This window comes from Rhopalosiphum padi, chromosome 2 (genome assembly GCF_020882245.1).
Source record: "Rhopalosiphum padi isolate XX-2018 chromosome 2, ASM2088224v1, whole genome shotgun sequence".
NCBI lineage: Eukaryota > Metazoa > Arthropoda > Insecta > Hemiptera > Aphididae > Rhopalosiphum > Rhopalosiphum padi.
The window spans coordinates 80,063,602-80,081,824 of record NC_083598.1 but is presented as its reverse complement, the minus strand read 5'-3'; the positions used below and the strand labels follow the sequence as shown (position 1 = coordinate 80,081,824).

General features: G+C 24.8%; 1 protein-coding gene and 1 non-coding gene across 3 annotated transcripts in view; one reads left to right on the top strand and one right to left on the bottom strand.

The window, feature by feature from the left end:
• Window positions 1-18,223, top strand: part of LOC132921623 (dopamine receptor 1-like) — a 202,191-nt gene that overhangs the window by 12,667 nt on the left and 171,301 nt on the right. The gene's annotated exons all lie outside the window — the stretch shown is intronic.
• On the bottom strand, window positions 1,613-1,683 carry Trnag-gcc (transfer RNA glycine (anticodon GCC)). The gene has a single exon. It is a non-coding gene; the product is annotated as a tRNA-Gly (tRNA).

Below are 18,223 nucleotides of genomic sequence, written 5' to 3'. Positions count from 1 at the left end.
TAATAAAAATCTAGACTTGAAATAGGCCTTAAAAATAGATAAATGAAAAATGCAATGATAAATTGTTGTATTTGAAAACTAATTCCATTTGAAAACCACACTGAAAAATATGTTGTTTTTTTATTTACAATAGTATGAATCTTTCTTTAATTTTTAACTTGTTATCTGATTTCTTTTGACAAAATGAATTGTCTTAGCTGCATTTACTTTATTTTAAGTGATATTAAAAACAATGGGCTATAAAACGTAATTTACAGTGTAATTATTTCAAATAAAGGTCTTTTTGTACACGTCTCTCATAAGTATTGTGTTCGTTTTAACAAAATAGTCTTATACAGTGGTCAAAAACAATTTTATATGTCTTCCCGAAGAATCCACTATTTAGAAAAATAAAACATAGCACTTTAACTTTCAAGTAGTTTGTAATTTAAGTTCAAATTCTATAGCTATAATTCTAAATATAATGTTCTTCTAAATTTATAATACAATAAAATCTTAATGTGACCTCACATAATATTTAGAGTTTAAATTTCCTGGTTAATATTTCGTAAAGTACCTAATCATGAAATGATCAAAATATATTTAAAAAGTTTTAATATAAGAAGGCTGCATAAAATATGCAAAATAAAAAAAAATGTTTTAATAATATATTATGTCCTATACAAAAATAATTGTCTGCATCATCTTTAAGCGATTAATCTGGGTTATGATGTTCGATCAGTTAAATTATGTAGTAAAGTGCAAGCACTCTGATGATTCGAAGCTATACATTGTCTTAATAAATTGTCTCGATTATATAAATGTTATAGCCATTGTTTTCCATTAATTAAACGATATTTTTTAGCCCTTAAATTTATCAGAAAGATCTTCAGTAATTACATTCACATTTATTTCTATAGTTTCACACATATACGATATACCTGTTGGCTGTTTAGATACATCAAAACTCAAACACACGGATATTATTATAATGAGTCTAGTAGAAATTCGTTAATTTTAAAACTCTTCATGAATTTTTTTTTAAAAATTATTTAAATTATGGATATGCATAATCTGCACTGTACAGTAGCAATTTATAATTTATTAATGTTAGAGTATATATATATTTAAAAATTATAATATTATTTTACGTGTTTTGTTGCACGGAACAATATGACGGTACATTTTTTTTTATAAAATTAATTAAAAAAATAATAAATCAATTTATTATAAATACGCCGAGAAAATGATTTTAGCACTGTAGCAGTATGTAGGTGTTGCAGGTTAAAATGTTAAAAGGATCATCTTGTGTACATAGTGTATAATAAGAACATTTTATTTGAGTTTCAAGTTATAACTTGTAAATTAATATACAGGTATACTACAGATTAAAAAAGAAGAGTTTAAAGAATATATTATTAGTATAATATTATAAAAGTTTGTTTGTACTTTCAACTTTCGTATAACTTAATTTATAATAACATACATTATTATTTCAATAAACGTAACACATTTGATAGTTGAAGCATTATTAAATTAATGGATGATATGATTAGAATAAAATTAAACAAAAAGTAACTTTATGTTAAATTATTTGATGAACTAGTTTATAATTAAAATATAAAAAAATTTTTGCATCAGCCGGGAATCGAACCCGGGCCGCCCGCGTGGCAGGCGAGCATTCTACCACTGAACCACTGATGCTTGTACTATTAGGGAATATAAAAAAGTATATTTAACTACAATTATTATTACATAAAAAATCATTTTTATGTATTTATAAAATTAAATTAAAAATTATTTATATAGTAAAAAAAAACAATTTTTAGGACAGAATATAGAGAATTGATGTTGACCAATTATTTTAATTTATAACTCGGGTGAGGTTAATATAATATTATGTACTTGCTATAAATAGATATAGGTAAGCACCTACCTGTTACCTATATAGTAGCTATACTGCATTGTCTACTGCGTATCATATCTATCTTTATAATATTAAATTATATATTGCAAATTATTTAAGTCAAGTTTTTTTGTGTTGATATTTAATTATTATGCAGAACGTGGGTAGGTTTCTATTCAACAACTGTTTATTTTAAGCCATTTTAACTACTTACTTACTGTTTATTTTAAATGAATACTTAATTATAAATAGTTAGAAACAAAGATTATTCATTGAATCATAAATTAAATAATAATAATGTATTAGTGGCCATAAAAACAAATAAATATAAAAAGAACGCAACAATAATAATGCATTAATGCGGTAGAAAGTGTATTTTTAAATCTAAAATTTAAAGTACTTACGAAATAAAAATCACTTTTTAATACTTTGTGCGATTATAACATTACTTACCTATAGAAATACTTTAGTACCTATCTTTTTACTTTAAATTAACCTTTTCAAATATTAACCGTTTTAGTTTATAAACAAAGAACATGATAATTACTAAAATAAGTATTAAAGTAGTTATTATATTCATAATATTATTAAGGTTTAAAATATAATTAAAACAGATTAAATTAAGTCAATAATTTAAAAGCATAGTCAAAATTATTTTACCCTCGCCGATAGAACGGCCTAGGTAATCTATTGGTATATTTTAATATTTCCCAGTGTCTAATTTAGGGTAATGACTAAGTATAAAATATATCTGTGGTGGTTATGTAGATATATTTTTTTTGACGAGACAACCTATTCATTATCCATCCCCTACACATCAGTAAAAATGAATAATTGCATCTCCATATTAATATATTATCAGTAGATTTTGTATGAAGCTGAACGGACACGAAGCGTATTCTATTCTTCCTCTCTTTCTTTCTTCGTTAATTTCATGTGGCCATTTTCACTGCCTCTCTAGAATCACTTATCCTCATAATATTTCCAAATCAATTAAATCTATTCTCTCTACTTTGTCTATAGTTGGTGCTATTCCTACACTATTCATAAATGAATACATTTCTTTTTCTATCCTTCCTATAGTCATTCCACACATCCATCTTACTATTCTCGTATTTTCTACACGATTTCAGATAGAAGTGAAATGCCATTTTATCGAGGAAGAATGCTAGTGAAATATACCTCCATGCACATGATGTCTAAATCGAAATGCGTGGCTAATAGTGCCCTAGTAGTATCAACATGTGTTGTCTCCGTCTTACACACGTAGGACATACTGTTTAAAAAAGATCATAACAATAATATCAATAAAAGGTTACGCGGGACTCTAGATAAATCTTACCTTTAGATTTTATAATAATATTATGTCAATTCACTCTACTATCAAAACTAACAGTACACCATTGGAACTGATGAACGAAAATTTGCTATGTCGTACGTGTGCAAGACTGAGACATCACATGCGTGTACTACGTGTCTACATATCCTATTAAATCGATTTATTGTGCTAACATTTGATTTTTATTTGCATATGTTTTATTTAATTAATGATACACAAATTAAACAAAATAATTAAAATCGTGTGAGAAACTCTATTATATGTGATAAGTATACTTTCTACTTAGTGAATAACATGAGCAAATATAATGAATATGAGTAATATGACGTATTATGTATAGATGTGTAATATTATGTAATTATATTTAAATAAATTTGGTTATTTTTAATGTTTATAGTAGAAAATCTAAAAATAATTATTAAATAGATCTAGAATCCGGGTAGAACTATAGTTAAAACTGAATATACAAAAGTTAGATTTATTATTTAATTGAATGGTCTAGTCAAGAATGACTGATTACCTACTTTTTTTATTGTTTAGAACCTATTATATATTTAAGACCAGCTAAAATCTAATGAACGTAATTATGTTTATAGAAATAATATAAAATTAATTATTATTTAAGGCATATCGAAGGAATATTGATTCCATATTATTGGGACGTTGTGAGGCAATACTATACGTACTCATAAAAAGAAAAATGTAATACGCATGGTAATAATTTTTTATTGTATTATAGTAGATTCCTCATAATAATAATAATAATTTTATACCTACTTCTAATACGCAGTACTACAAATTCTATACAAATATTTAAAAGTTAATATTGTACATTTCAATATAGGTATAAGTAAGAGGTCATCCACTTCGTTTGTAATATTTTTAGGTTAATTTAGTTTGAACAAAGTAAAATAAATCTTATACTAAAATGTAAAGTATTTGAAATTAAAATCAAAAATGTATAGAAAATATAAATTGTGTACATATAATTAATAAATGTCTAACGCTTATAAAAAATCGAGGGACGATGTTGGACCCGATGGAGGTTTTTTTATTACAGTTAATATATTATTCAAACAATCTTATAATACATTTTCACGCCTTAATAATTTAAACTATCAATTTAAAAATAGAAATTACAACTGATGTACCTACTTATTGAATATTCAGAATATTCTTGAGTATATTTCGTTCCAGAAATGTCTAATATTTGTTTAATATTGTGTTGTTCTTAAAGTAATACTTAATACTTAGATAATTATGGTAAAAGTGTCGTGTCCAGGAATATTATTTTTTGAATCATTTAAAATAATTTAATAGCTGGTATAATAAACCGATAAGTATGTGAAATTCTCACTCAGATATCCTACGGCTCTCTGCAGAATCATGTTAACTGTTAATAGAAGAATATTTTTTTCCATCTATTTACATACATTTATAAATAGTAATAATATTTTAAATTATTTGTAAATAATATGATTTATATCCAATATTATACTATTAAGTATTACTTTTAATATTTTACTGAAAATTACAATTTTGCCTGTTGTTTTTAAACAGTAAAAGTTTTTCTTTAAATATATATTAATCTAGGTGTTGTAAAGGATTTTTGTTTAAAAAGTGAGAATGGCAATTAAAAATAAAAACCAAATTACAAGAGAGTCGATTTAGAAGAAAGGGGTAAAATATGAGTAGAGTCATTCTTCTGGAACTTAATTTCATTTAAATGAATTAAAAATGATGTAAGACTGTTTTTCGTAATTAAAGATTAAAATTAATCGTAAATGCAGAAAATAAGTGGACCGAGGACGAGGGGTCGAGAAACATTATACGCAGGAACGAAAAAAAAATACATCGTGGTCGTTATTTCAGGTACCTACATATAATAAAATATAAAACCTTTTATAAAAAAAAATGACGCCAGAATAAGTCAGATATGTGTATATTATGTATAAACAAAAACTATGTACAATATTTAAAATTGATACGATTTTATCACGTGAATATGATTGTCGTATAATTTCGTACACAGTGGAATCAGTATATTAACGTTCAACTACAACTGTTCAAACCGTTTCCGTATAAACGTGGGTACGGACGAAAAGGGTCGTGTCACTGATTGTTCCTGTTTGCCACCGATCTAAATCACTAGTTGATTAGAAGGGAATAATAATATAATATAGGTATAATATATTTCTAATTCGCACCGCTCGTCAGGACCTTTGGGACATTTCCAACATTCGCTTGTACGAGTAGCTGTCACGTCTAGTAAACAATAGGACCGCGGAATTATTATTATAATCGAATACACCTATAATATAATCATGGTTTTTGTTATATCAATAAAATATATTATTTAATCGTTTTAAACGTTTCAACGAATTAAAGAATAAGATAGATTTCAAAGTATTCTAAATAGGTATAGGTACATTATGTCTACACTATAATATTTAACTATATTATAGTCGTGTAGAAGTATACGGTTTTTGGTAATTCATTATAATGGAGTAGATATATTAAACATAAAAATGCTAAATAATAATTATTAGGTATTTTTTTTTTATTTTAAAAATGCATTCGTGGCGTTTATGATAAAAAAACAACAATGATATTTTTGCAATAGGTTACATAACATTGTTTACTACATTATAAACAATATGATAACAATGCGACTTTTTATTTCATATTTATTTATGGCAAAACAACATATTTCATTTTTGTGGCGGAACTAATATTTATTTGTTTTTTAATTTATTGGGTTTTACCGAAAAGTTTATTGTTAATTAATTAAAATTTAAAGTTATGTAGTAATTGTTAAAACTATTATTTTAAAATAATGTACGTACACGTAGAGGTGACCTTAGTGAGCGCTGCTGAGACTTTTATTGAATCGTTTATTCGATGGTAGTAGTACAGTACCCTAGCGGAAATGTATATTTATGATGGTTACTAGTTACCCTAGGGCCTCGGAGATCTGACAAGAAAACGAGATTGGTTTGGGGGAATTATTGTTAGGGGCTATACTATATATGCTATTTATACCTTCGTAATAGGACGGTGATTGTAAAACCCATTGCGCAAATATACAATATACACATTGATAAAATCTAGTAACCCATCTATCGATTGGTTTAACCTGATGGGTGAATCAACCTTGTGCTAAACCAAATTTTTTATCGATATTATAAAAATCTAAATAAAATGGAAAATTTTAAATGCCTATAAATAGCACAAAAAGAGAAAAAATATTTTGAAAATTATTTTTCGTATAGAAAAAATTATACATAATATGTATTTTGTACTTGAAAATTTCAAATATCTATTTTAAATAAATAGAGTATTCGTTTTTGAATTATAATCAAAAAATAAAAACTGATTTTTATATAATAGTTATATTAAACGGGTGAAAGAATATGCATCATTCTATAATACAAAATTACAAATTAAATGTTTTGAATGACAATCAAAAAACAAAATTCGAATTTATCAAAAACTGGTTTTGCATAAAAATTCCCATTTTTTCTTAATTTTTTATTTTGTAAAATATGATTTTAATTTCCCAAATTTGAAAATTAACTACTTGATACACACACATCATTGAATATATTTATCACTCTGATCAGAATCTAAAATTAAGAAAAACTGGAATTTTTACTATGCTTACTCGGCAAATTCGATTTTTTTTTGTTGAACACAAAAATGAAGATCGTAAATACTTGAAATTTTTACCATGTGCTTATACTATGTTAATACTATCAATCCACACATGGCATAATTTTCTAAGTATTATTTTGATTCTTTTTGGGGTATTTATAGACATATGTAGTTTTTTATTTTTATTTTTATTCTATACATGTCGACAATATATTTTTTTGCTCAGTCAAAAAGTTTGAAAATATAAGACAAGGTTCTTCATAAGTTTTTATTATAGTTATTTTGAAAACATTAAAGATATATAGGCACATTTTTGTAGCTAAAAAGGTACAAAATATTCAATTATAGCTATGAATAGAAAATGTAATACAAAGTTTCTCTTATGTAACTAGTATGCAGTAACAAAAAAAAAAAGTCTAAATAAATATATAAACAGTTTTTTTATAAACATTTTTAAATTTAAATTTGGACAAAATTAGGTAATTTAAACAAAGAATAACGATTTTAGTTATTTTGTCGTAATTTAAAAATATTATTCGTTATTATACTGAATTATATTCTATACTTAAAATAACTTTTTTTTTTCGTTTTCACCTTTTGTGATTGTTGAGCTATCATAGTTTATGCTAATAGCTATAAAAAAAAATAAAATTTTAAAATACAATGTTTCAATGCAAAATGTAATTCAACTTATTGTATAACTAATAATCAAATAAATTACTGTAATAGCAATACATAATAAATATATCATAACATATTATACTTTGTAATACGGACGGATAGAATCTCGCTTATAATTGTTTTTAGTATAAAATTATTTACTACATACATTATTATGACTAATTTTTCATTGAAAAGACATATTACACATCTAATATACAATAACACGGCGAACATTATGTACAAAAATAAAAACAAATGAGAAATATTAATAAAGTGACTACAAAATTATGTGCTGGTTAAGTTAAAGGATATAATATTTATACTTTACAGTTTGCTTTTGTTTGTGTTTTACTAATTACTTTTATGAAATCTTGTGTTTAATATTAGTGTCAATAATAATATTTGGGAGCTAAATTATTACCATTTTTTCCCAAGAATAGGTACCTATAAAAAGGTAGTTGGTGCATCGTATTCGTATATAATATGAGGTCCATATATTTTATTTATTACAGTGTTTGTTGCGTCATATATTAAATAAGAATCCAAGTACCCAATCTTGTAGTAAACGTTTATTAAGCTCGGAATAAAAAGTTTAAAGTGTAAAAAACCAAAATTATTCCCTAGAGATAATACAAAGATCTAAAATTCTGGTTGAGAAAGTGTCTAATATATTTATTAAACAAACCAAAGTAAATCTTCTCATATAAAGTGCTTTTAATGTAATTTAATTAATCATGGCTGTTTGTAAGTAAAACACCATACAAATTTAATATTAAGTATCTTGAGTGTTTCTCATGTTTCCTTAACAATTTTGTTAATGACCAAAGTTAAGAAAAAAAAATTATTTTTATACCATAATTTAAAACATTTAACGACGCGAAAAAGTTATTGCAGGGTTTTGTGACGTGTGGTCTTTTTGATCACGCGAGTAATAGTGCTCTAAAATCTTCATATTATGTTCCTCACTAGTGAAATATTTTCCTAAGGCGATTGGTATAATTTGTCCCAGTTGTAGTTGAAATAGTATTATATTGAAACAACATAATTTAGTGGAAGTGCTCTGCGAAATATATTTTAATTTAACGTTAAAATAAGAATTAACTGATTTTTTGATTGTTTTGCGAAAAACCATCAAATTAAAGTTTTTAATTGCTATAAATTAGAAAAAAAATTATACCTACTGCAAGTAAAAGGTGTATAATTAAAGTTTATTTCAATTGTATAATACATTTATAAAGTGGTTTTTCTATCAATACCCACAGTAAACATTAATTAAGATTTATGTATTTATTTTCTACCATACCAAACGACAGCAGTTTAAAGATTAAACAAGTATTTTGAATTTTAATTGAAAAAAAAGACGCGTTTCTGTTATACACATATGATCAGTGAGTAGTATTTAAAAAAAAAAAATGATTTACAAATATACGAAATGGATTCATCAATCTTAAAGATTAAAATCACATGCAGTTTCCAATCTTTCAACAATAAAACCAATGAATAGGACACAATATTTTAAAAACTTTAGAAACGTGTGATTAGAGTTGCAGCAACAGACGAATAAGCCTCTTCAGCGGGATCAGCGTTACATATACCTATCTAAAACCGTCGGGGGAGAAAAAAAAAATAAGAGGACAACTCTAAACCGACTTTTGGTCGTATTCCCCCTCCGGCGCAACGAGAGGTTTAATTTTAGTAACTGCTGTACGGGCGCACAACGACCGTATCAAACCGTATTATATTATATAGTTTTTAGTAGATAGGAATCGCGTAATCCGCATGTGTCTTATACCTAATAGGTCAATATATATAGGGCTTCTCCGATGTTTACGCTGTCCGCCACTTCTTTCGGCTTCTTTTATACGGAGATAGAGACGTCAACGTTAAGTGAGTCATTTGTTCGAGTATTTTGTTCTGTCTCACTGTTGTACACACGGACCACGGCCGCCGCCGAGATACGCCGACGACGACGGAGATAAACATACACACTATACTGTTTTGTCGAGCACACGCGTTAAGAGCGTTCGTTAAAATTCTATCGTTCTCGCGAAGGTGTTGCCGCGGCGCCTTTGTGAAAGCTGCCACTTCCGCCCCGTCGGTGATGTTTGGAAAGAGGGACAGCTGCCCGGCGCATTATTATTTATATAAGATGTAATCGAGGACCAGCCGCGTCGTTGTAGGTGACGCGCTATACGGTTAGTGCAGTTGACCCGGCAGATATCGTGGCGAGTAGTAGACTACTGTATAATATACACGACGCGATAAGCAACAACGCCAACAACACTAAGTGCTCGCCACTACATCGATTAATAACACTGTTTGAAATTTGAATAATGCAAGTTCATATTATTATCTATTTGTCTATCTATTGTGTGGCGAAAACGGCTTTGTGGGCATAGTGTACCTATCTTAAATCGTCTACATCGTGACTACACTTTTTATGATGGAAATAATGTCGGTACTGGACGTCGAGTTTGGTCTGTTCGTTTTTTTTTTCAGTTTATCTTTTTGCCGCCGATCTTGTGTGATTAGCATTTAACTGCAGCTGTATCACAAACAGTTTCGCCGATTAATAATAATAATAATAATAAAACAAACTGAGGCGCATCCACTTCAAAGTGGAATATCTCATCATAATGATCATTAATACAAATAAATGTGTCAAAATAACTGAAAAAATATATTGATTTTATTTTGATTGAAAAATGAAAAGAGTCGAAGTATAATGTTGTATTTATTGGCACGACCACTGTCTGAAGCCAGATTCATTAGAAATTAATTAATGATTAAAATATTAATTACAAATTTTTTATAAGTTTTCAAAACCTGTTGAGTTAATAACAAGTAAAATCATTATAAACAAAATGTCAATGTATAATTTACTTATTCTCCATCGTATTATAACAGTTTTATAATATTAACAATATATGTTAGGTACATTGTACTCACATACGTTATTCGCAGGATAACCTGTTTGTTAAATAATAATTTGATTCATCAAGAAGACGTGCTAAGCTCTATATAACTGTACAAGTATAAACCAATTGATTGAATAAATAGATTAATGTTTAAATATTTCTCATAGCTATATAGGTGTGGATTAAAATCTTCGTGTAATTTTATATAGGAAGATAAAAGGAACGAAATAAGTAAATATAAGGATTAATTTATTTGCTACGTATAAGTTACATTATACGAATTATTAAAATAATGATTTTATTTCAATAAACTATATTATGTATTATATTTGTAATATATTTTGTTATTAAATTGATGCAATTAAAAATATATTTCATAAATAATGTTATACATCAATGTTATGACCGATTGTCATAATTGTATATAATGGATAAAAGAACATATTATTATATTGTATTACGTATTATGCTGTTGAAGTATACAGAAGTCGAAATTATTGCTAAAACCTAAAGAGATTTATTATAAATCCATATTTAATACCTTCTAACATTTTAAGAAATTTTATCAAAATTTAAAAATTGTGAAATACGTTATGATTATAACATTATTATTATTAGTTGGTAAAATAATTTAGTTATTTGTTAATAAAGTAAATTAAGTACAATAAAGTATATAACAAATCCAACATGTATGTATTATTTTCGTTCAAACTAAATAATTAATGATAATGCCTAATGCAAATTCAATCGAAAACAATCGAGTAAATGAGAGGTTATTTATTATCTCAACGAGGATGAGTGCAGAAAGTCATTACTGACTCATTCACTGTTGAACAATATCTGCAGTCTATGGAAGTGGATCTTCAAATTACTATTTTAGATTCTATCAACAAAATGCATTAGGTGGTTTAAATATTTATATTCCATATACTAACAGGAAGAATGCTTCCTTCGATAATATTACCACAAACAGGATTAAAATAAACATTTTAGGAAATCACTAAGACGTATCAAATTAAAATTAAACCTTTTCATTAGAATTTCAAAATCTAATACAAAATTACTTTGTAATTTAGGACATAATTTAATATTTTTTAAATTTATATATAATATAAACTTTATATTTTATTTGAGAATAAAATATTTAAGGCTTAATCGATAATATATCATAAGCCTATTATATAGTCTTAAATAATAACACTAAATAAAAAAATTTATTAGGCGTTATTATATTATTATGTGTGTATTTTGTTTGATTTATTATTAAAATTAATTATTTACTATTACTTTAATAAATTTATTTACCAAACAACAAAATCAAAATATGATTTAAATAATCAAATATTTAGTATTAAATTTACATACTTCCATAGAATTTACGTAAAAATTAGATTTTATTTATTTATTTTCATTTTTTGAAAATATAGGTACATGTTAGTTATAATTGTTGGATCATATATTATTATTTTGATTTATGGTAGTACAACTAATAAGTAGAACGTATGTGAATTAATTAGTTGATAATATTACTATACCAATAAAAAATATAAACCCAAATAAGTATTTTTATAATGATTTTATGTGTGATTATAACAATAATTTATTGTATTTGATAATTTATACAAATATTCAATTTAATTTTCAACTCTAACAATAATAGCCCTTAATAATATAGATATATTTATTTTATTTTGACAATGAATATTTCTGTAATTTGTCAAGATGAAGGAAATGAAATGTCTCCTTTTTTACAAACATCATAAATGTGAATTATTAGGTAGTGGGTAAAATACTGGAATTCAGTGGATGCATCTAAAAACGTTGTCAGTGTTACCTATTGAAACTGATGGTATCAAATTAAAGGACGTATCCTCCACAGAAATAGTTAACCAAGGTTTTTGACAAGGGTCAATGTTATGATACGGGTCAAACAATTATTTGTTCTTGACTCATGCCTGTCACTAAAATTATAAGAGGACAATAATTTACTGAATGTTTAATAATTATAATTTTTTAATTTCAAAAAGGAACAATTTTACTCTTAAATTTTTGAAAATGAAGAATACATTTTGGATTCATTCTTAAATCTATGTTTTTAATCAATTACGGTCGTATAATTGGACCTAAAACCTATAATTGTTTTGATACTTTAATTAAACAATAATCGTATATTCGTATTATTACATTTTATAAAAATAATTTTTATACTAAAATTTTTTATTTGTTGAATTGTATTATTTTTGTTAACATATATCCGATTTTCTTACTAAGTAACGAAGATAATTGTATAGAAATTATTAACTTATGAATTTAAATCTTGACATTTATTGTTTAACAATTATCTAGTAAATATAAACATAATAAGAAGTGGATAATATCAATAATATTTGACATTTATTATTATTGTGAAAAAATATAAAACCATAGTTGTATTTAAATTCTATAATATTTCGATAAACAAATAATTATGATAAGCTTAAATAAAATAGGTATTAGAAAAATGTTACAGTGTTACACCTACAACAGTAGATATATATGAGCTCGAAGGGAAATGTCAAGTGGTTACTGATTATGGAGTATATAGATGATTATAAATGTATAGAAAATAGCAGAGAAAAACTGTGGACTTTTTTATTTATTCAAAATATTACGGGCAAAGTCCAATTACATATTACATATACTATAAAGTACATTTTAATAGACATTAAAATTATGCTCGAAATAACACTGTAGGTGAATACTAAGTTAACTAATATTATTATAATAATCTTTAAAATGTCTAAGAACGTATAATTTTAATTGGTATTCAACTGTAATTTAATTGAATGATGTAAAATTGCAAAAATTGTGTTGATAGGTTAATATTTAGAAACATGATATTATTTTATGGCCACTCAAATTGTCAAAGATATTTTAATTTTAATTTTATTTCAAACAACTATTTAAATAACTAATACTTAATAAATATTAGGTGATTACTGATATTATACAAAAATTGTGTGTTGAATACAAATAGTTCTTAATTAATATATCGTAAATAGCTCAGTATAATATATTTAATAAATAACGCCTAGTAGATTTCACTTTAAAATTGCATTGCCTGATTTCCACGATTTCAACCATACACATTAAATTTGTTTTTACTATAAAAATATATAAAAAAAGTTTCTGTGCTCAAGCATAAAATCCATTTGAGAAAATTTACTCAAACATTTGACTCGATTCGAATTTGTTCCACTTTCCAAAGATATCTAAACTTACAACAGTAATGTTAAACTCTAACATTTATTTTTATTCTAATATTAATTTTTAGATTAATTTAGCGTGCTTAAGTTTACTGATTGCACGTCGTTAAAATATACAGGGGCAAAAATACAAAAAATAAAAATACTAATAATTCGTGGATTACAAAGTTGAAATATAAAACTTAACAATTCAGCATATTTCAATCATTAAAACTTTATTTAAAATACTAAGAACATCGGGTCTGCATAAAATAATGAAATATATTTTTTATGGTTATCATAGAATAATAATTTAAATTACGAGATCACAGAAAGTTCATTATCCTACTATATAGAAAATGAAACGCCAAAGTTATAGAATAATTTTATGCAACGAAATTAGGGAAGTTCAAATTATGCATAAGTATCATTATTATTTATGTCACCAATTAATAAAGGTTTATATTTCTATATATTTTTAAAGCAGGTTGGTCAGATACTATAGTGAAATAAAATAATTAAGAAAGTAAACCTAATTCTATAATAACTATGAAATTATCATTTTAAATACAAAGATACTAAATACGATCTATGCTCTAAAAATTTGATATAATAGTAAGATAGAACATAGAACGAAAGGGAAATTATGTTTTTTTTGAGAAATACATTATTTTATAATGCATATCTGTTTTTAAAAATCAAACATCAATTTAAGAAACAAACAATTTGATAAAAGAATTCAATGATAAATGCTTTAACATTTATTTTTTAAAAGTATCATTAATTGTTGGTATAGTTGTGAACAACGTTATAATATTTATTTGAGCTTATGTTCATTTTAATCTATCGGTAATTTGAATAATAAGAATAAATGTTAATTATGTCGAGAATAATAAAACTTTATTTACCAACTTGCTTTCACAACGATGTAAATAAAGATAAAACAAACTATTCAATACATTCTTGAATTGTTTAGATAACAAATAATAATATGAAAGAATAATATTAATTATTATAAAATATGTTTATATATATATATATATGATACAGAACGTTTTGTTTAATATTCTCAAGAATTATTTTGGTATTTGATTGATGTATAATATAATATAATAATCTTTAAATAGACTCGGTTTTACAGTTAAAGCAATGTTAATGAAATTCGATCACAATTCAAATTTATTCTATTCATTTGGAATTGTATATTAATATGTTTATATATTATAATATTATTTTAAGATTTTAATTACTTTACTTATAATTTAATTTAGAAACTTATTAATTATGACATAATCATAATTTCAGTCTTAATTGATTATTTTAAAGAAGACTTATGAATTAGTTCACTCTGTATTATAATCCTTCGTAGCGTTATCATTTTCACTCGCCCATAACCCGTTATGTGTATGTATGTATATATAATATATATATATTTTTTTTATCACATCTTTCTCTTTTTGTCCCCCTATCCTCACACCTATTGTTTCTTTCGTGATCATCCCAGTTCACTACCTCTTTTGTAAAATATCCTTTGTACTTTCACCCTACATCCCGATATAACAGTTTCATTAATTTTACCTTTAATCGAAACTGCTCCCAATCATCTCACTCATTTTAAATTATGAATTTTAGTATGAAAATGGAAGTATATTTTCAGTTTTTACAGATTAAAAAGGTGGGCAAAATGTGTTTTTAATTATAAAACTTACGTTAAAAATATTTCCTTGTAATTGTGTGTATATACATAATACATATACTATACACAGTAGACAGTTTACACACATACACACATTTCATAATATTTTAATATCAATAATACAAAATAAAAGTGACTGTTATAGTTGCTATTATTAAACGTTACTTGTAGTGTGTACAATGTGAAAAAAATCGTTTAAATATTTTTAAAAGATTTTTATATTTATGAAAAACTCGATCAACTGCTATTATATTACTCGTATATATTTTGTGTTTTTTTTATTGTCGAGTGGCAAGGAGACTTTGATTAAACGTTGGTGGTAACAAACAATTTTTTTCTTAACAGAGTTATGTAGCCAATGGGGGCACGAGAAATGGGGGTCCCCCATCAGCTGCATTATATATAAAAATATATTGATATTTTTTTTTGACTATTGGTTTTGTTTTATTCATTTATTGTCAACATTTTGAAAAATATAATATTATTATCATCAGTATTCTGTGAGGTCAATATACATTTTTGATAAACACCTTAGGGAAGCTGACGTATGGTTGAAAAGGAGAATAGTTAAAAGTTTAAAAAAGATATAGGTACACATACATATATATAGGTTCTCGTTAGTTGAACCACGCTACCTCTTTGCCATCGTAATTAGTGATTTCCAGATTATAAATATAAGTTAGAACTGTACTAATTCGATCATTGATATGGTTATTCGATAAAAATAGAAATATATGATATGTATATACATTTTTTCTTGAGTGTTAGAAGTTTAAGTAATAAAATTAAGTAGGTTACCTAATGATTAATAATAACTTGGAAGTATTGTTAAAAATATGTGCCTATCCCCTACTTACTTGATATTTTTAAACTATTAAAAATTATCGTAAATATATTACAAAATGTAATAATTAAACTATTAAGTGTTTTGTATTTAATATTTTATTTATCAACGATAACTTACATACAGAATTATGTCAGTCCATATTTCCATATTTATTATTATTTTTAAACATGTTGCTTTTACTTTTTACTAACGAAAGGCGTATTAAAACGTGACGTTCAAAACATTCATTAAATTTTACATTAAAAATTTAAAGTTGAACACTTTGTTAATTATTTATTGAACCTTATTATAATAGTATATAAAATTGTATAAACAACTACTAATAACTTACATGTTTGACATACGAATTATTTATTCAGAATTATCAATGTCATAAAATTTATTTTAATTATGTTTTCGTATATATATTTTGTATTAAATATGTATAATATTATTAAGACATAATGCTTACGTGCAGTGAATTATTTTATGGGAAGCAGTGGAACTATTCTATACGATCAGATTTACAGTTATATTATTAATTTTGAAATTATAATTTTTTATACGCAATATACTTATCAATTACATATAATATTTACTATAAAATAATGTTCCTTTACCAGTTGGAAAACTTTTTTTTAATGTTCTTTGTCATTAATAACTATTTGTATTACACCGTGTTAAATATTTTATTAGTATACCTTATTTATTACATTATACATGTTTTTATTAAAACGATATCATAGTTAATTAAATACGTTTTATTCGTACATTTAATTAGATAATTAATTAAATTAACTAATGCACCTGACGTTTATATTTGAAAAAGTATTATTCTATATATTATTGTACATTCAAAGTTCTTTGAAATTGTGTCATAGTTTAAAGATCAAACAATAACATTTATGAAGATATCTGAAATAATAAATGTTCGATATTATACGGATAACTGTTATTTTGTTTAGATGATATAATCTTATTTTTAGTAGGTACCTATTATTAAATGTTTCAAAGTTTATGGTTATAATTGTTTAAATAATTAACACTTAATAGAGTATTAGATTGAAATTTCTGAATAAATACTTCATATTAATCTAAACATTTCATACTATGTATGGTCGTGCGGGATGTAAGTCGTAAATATGTGATACAAATAAATAAATATTTAAATTTTAAGTGTCAGTTATATAATTATGTAAAATTATCTTTAAAATATGAATACAAGTATACATTTAGCATGGACATGTTTAGGAGAATATTAAAAGCAAAGCAAAGGTTTTCATTAACTCCTTATAAATTTACACATGTATGAAAAATAAAGTTAAACAAATTTCTTAAAAACATGATAATCGTTATTTTTAAATAATTGTATGTTATAGTATAATAATTAATTATATTAAGAAATATTTTATCCTAATTATAAATAAAAGTTTGGAACTTAGGTATTCTACTTTAAAGTATGATTTTTTTTAAGTTTCAAAGGTAGGAAAGTAAAGAAATTAATGATTGACAAAGATTAATTATATTTTTCCTTATTCACTTAACTACGTTTTGTTGGAATAATTTATAATGAGTCGAATAACTTGTATTGTTTATATTATATTCTAAGATCACATTGTTTACACTTAATTATAACCTTACTTGTTGCTTATTATTTTAAAACGTATTATGACAATAACAATTATTAAATATAAGATTAACCTTTAAGATATTAAATTATAAAAGTTGTGTATTTGCTGTATATCTGAACAATAATAAAAATTAGAAAACAAATTTAAAAAAAAAATAAGAAAATATGCAATGAAAAGCATATACCTAATATTATATTATAATTTAGACAAAAAAAAATGGATCTTTCTGGTTATATGGCATACACTTTACAAAAACATAAAATTCATATCGTTACTTAACTTACAATATTTTATTATAAACGATTCCACATAAAACTAACCTAAACCGTCTAACTTAAATAACACACTCTAACTATATAATTCATGCCAGCTATTCCTAAAGATTCA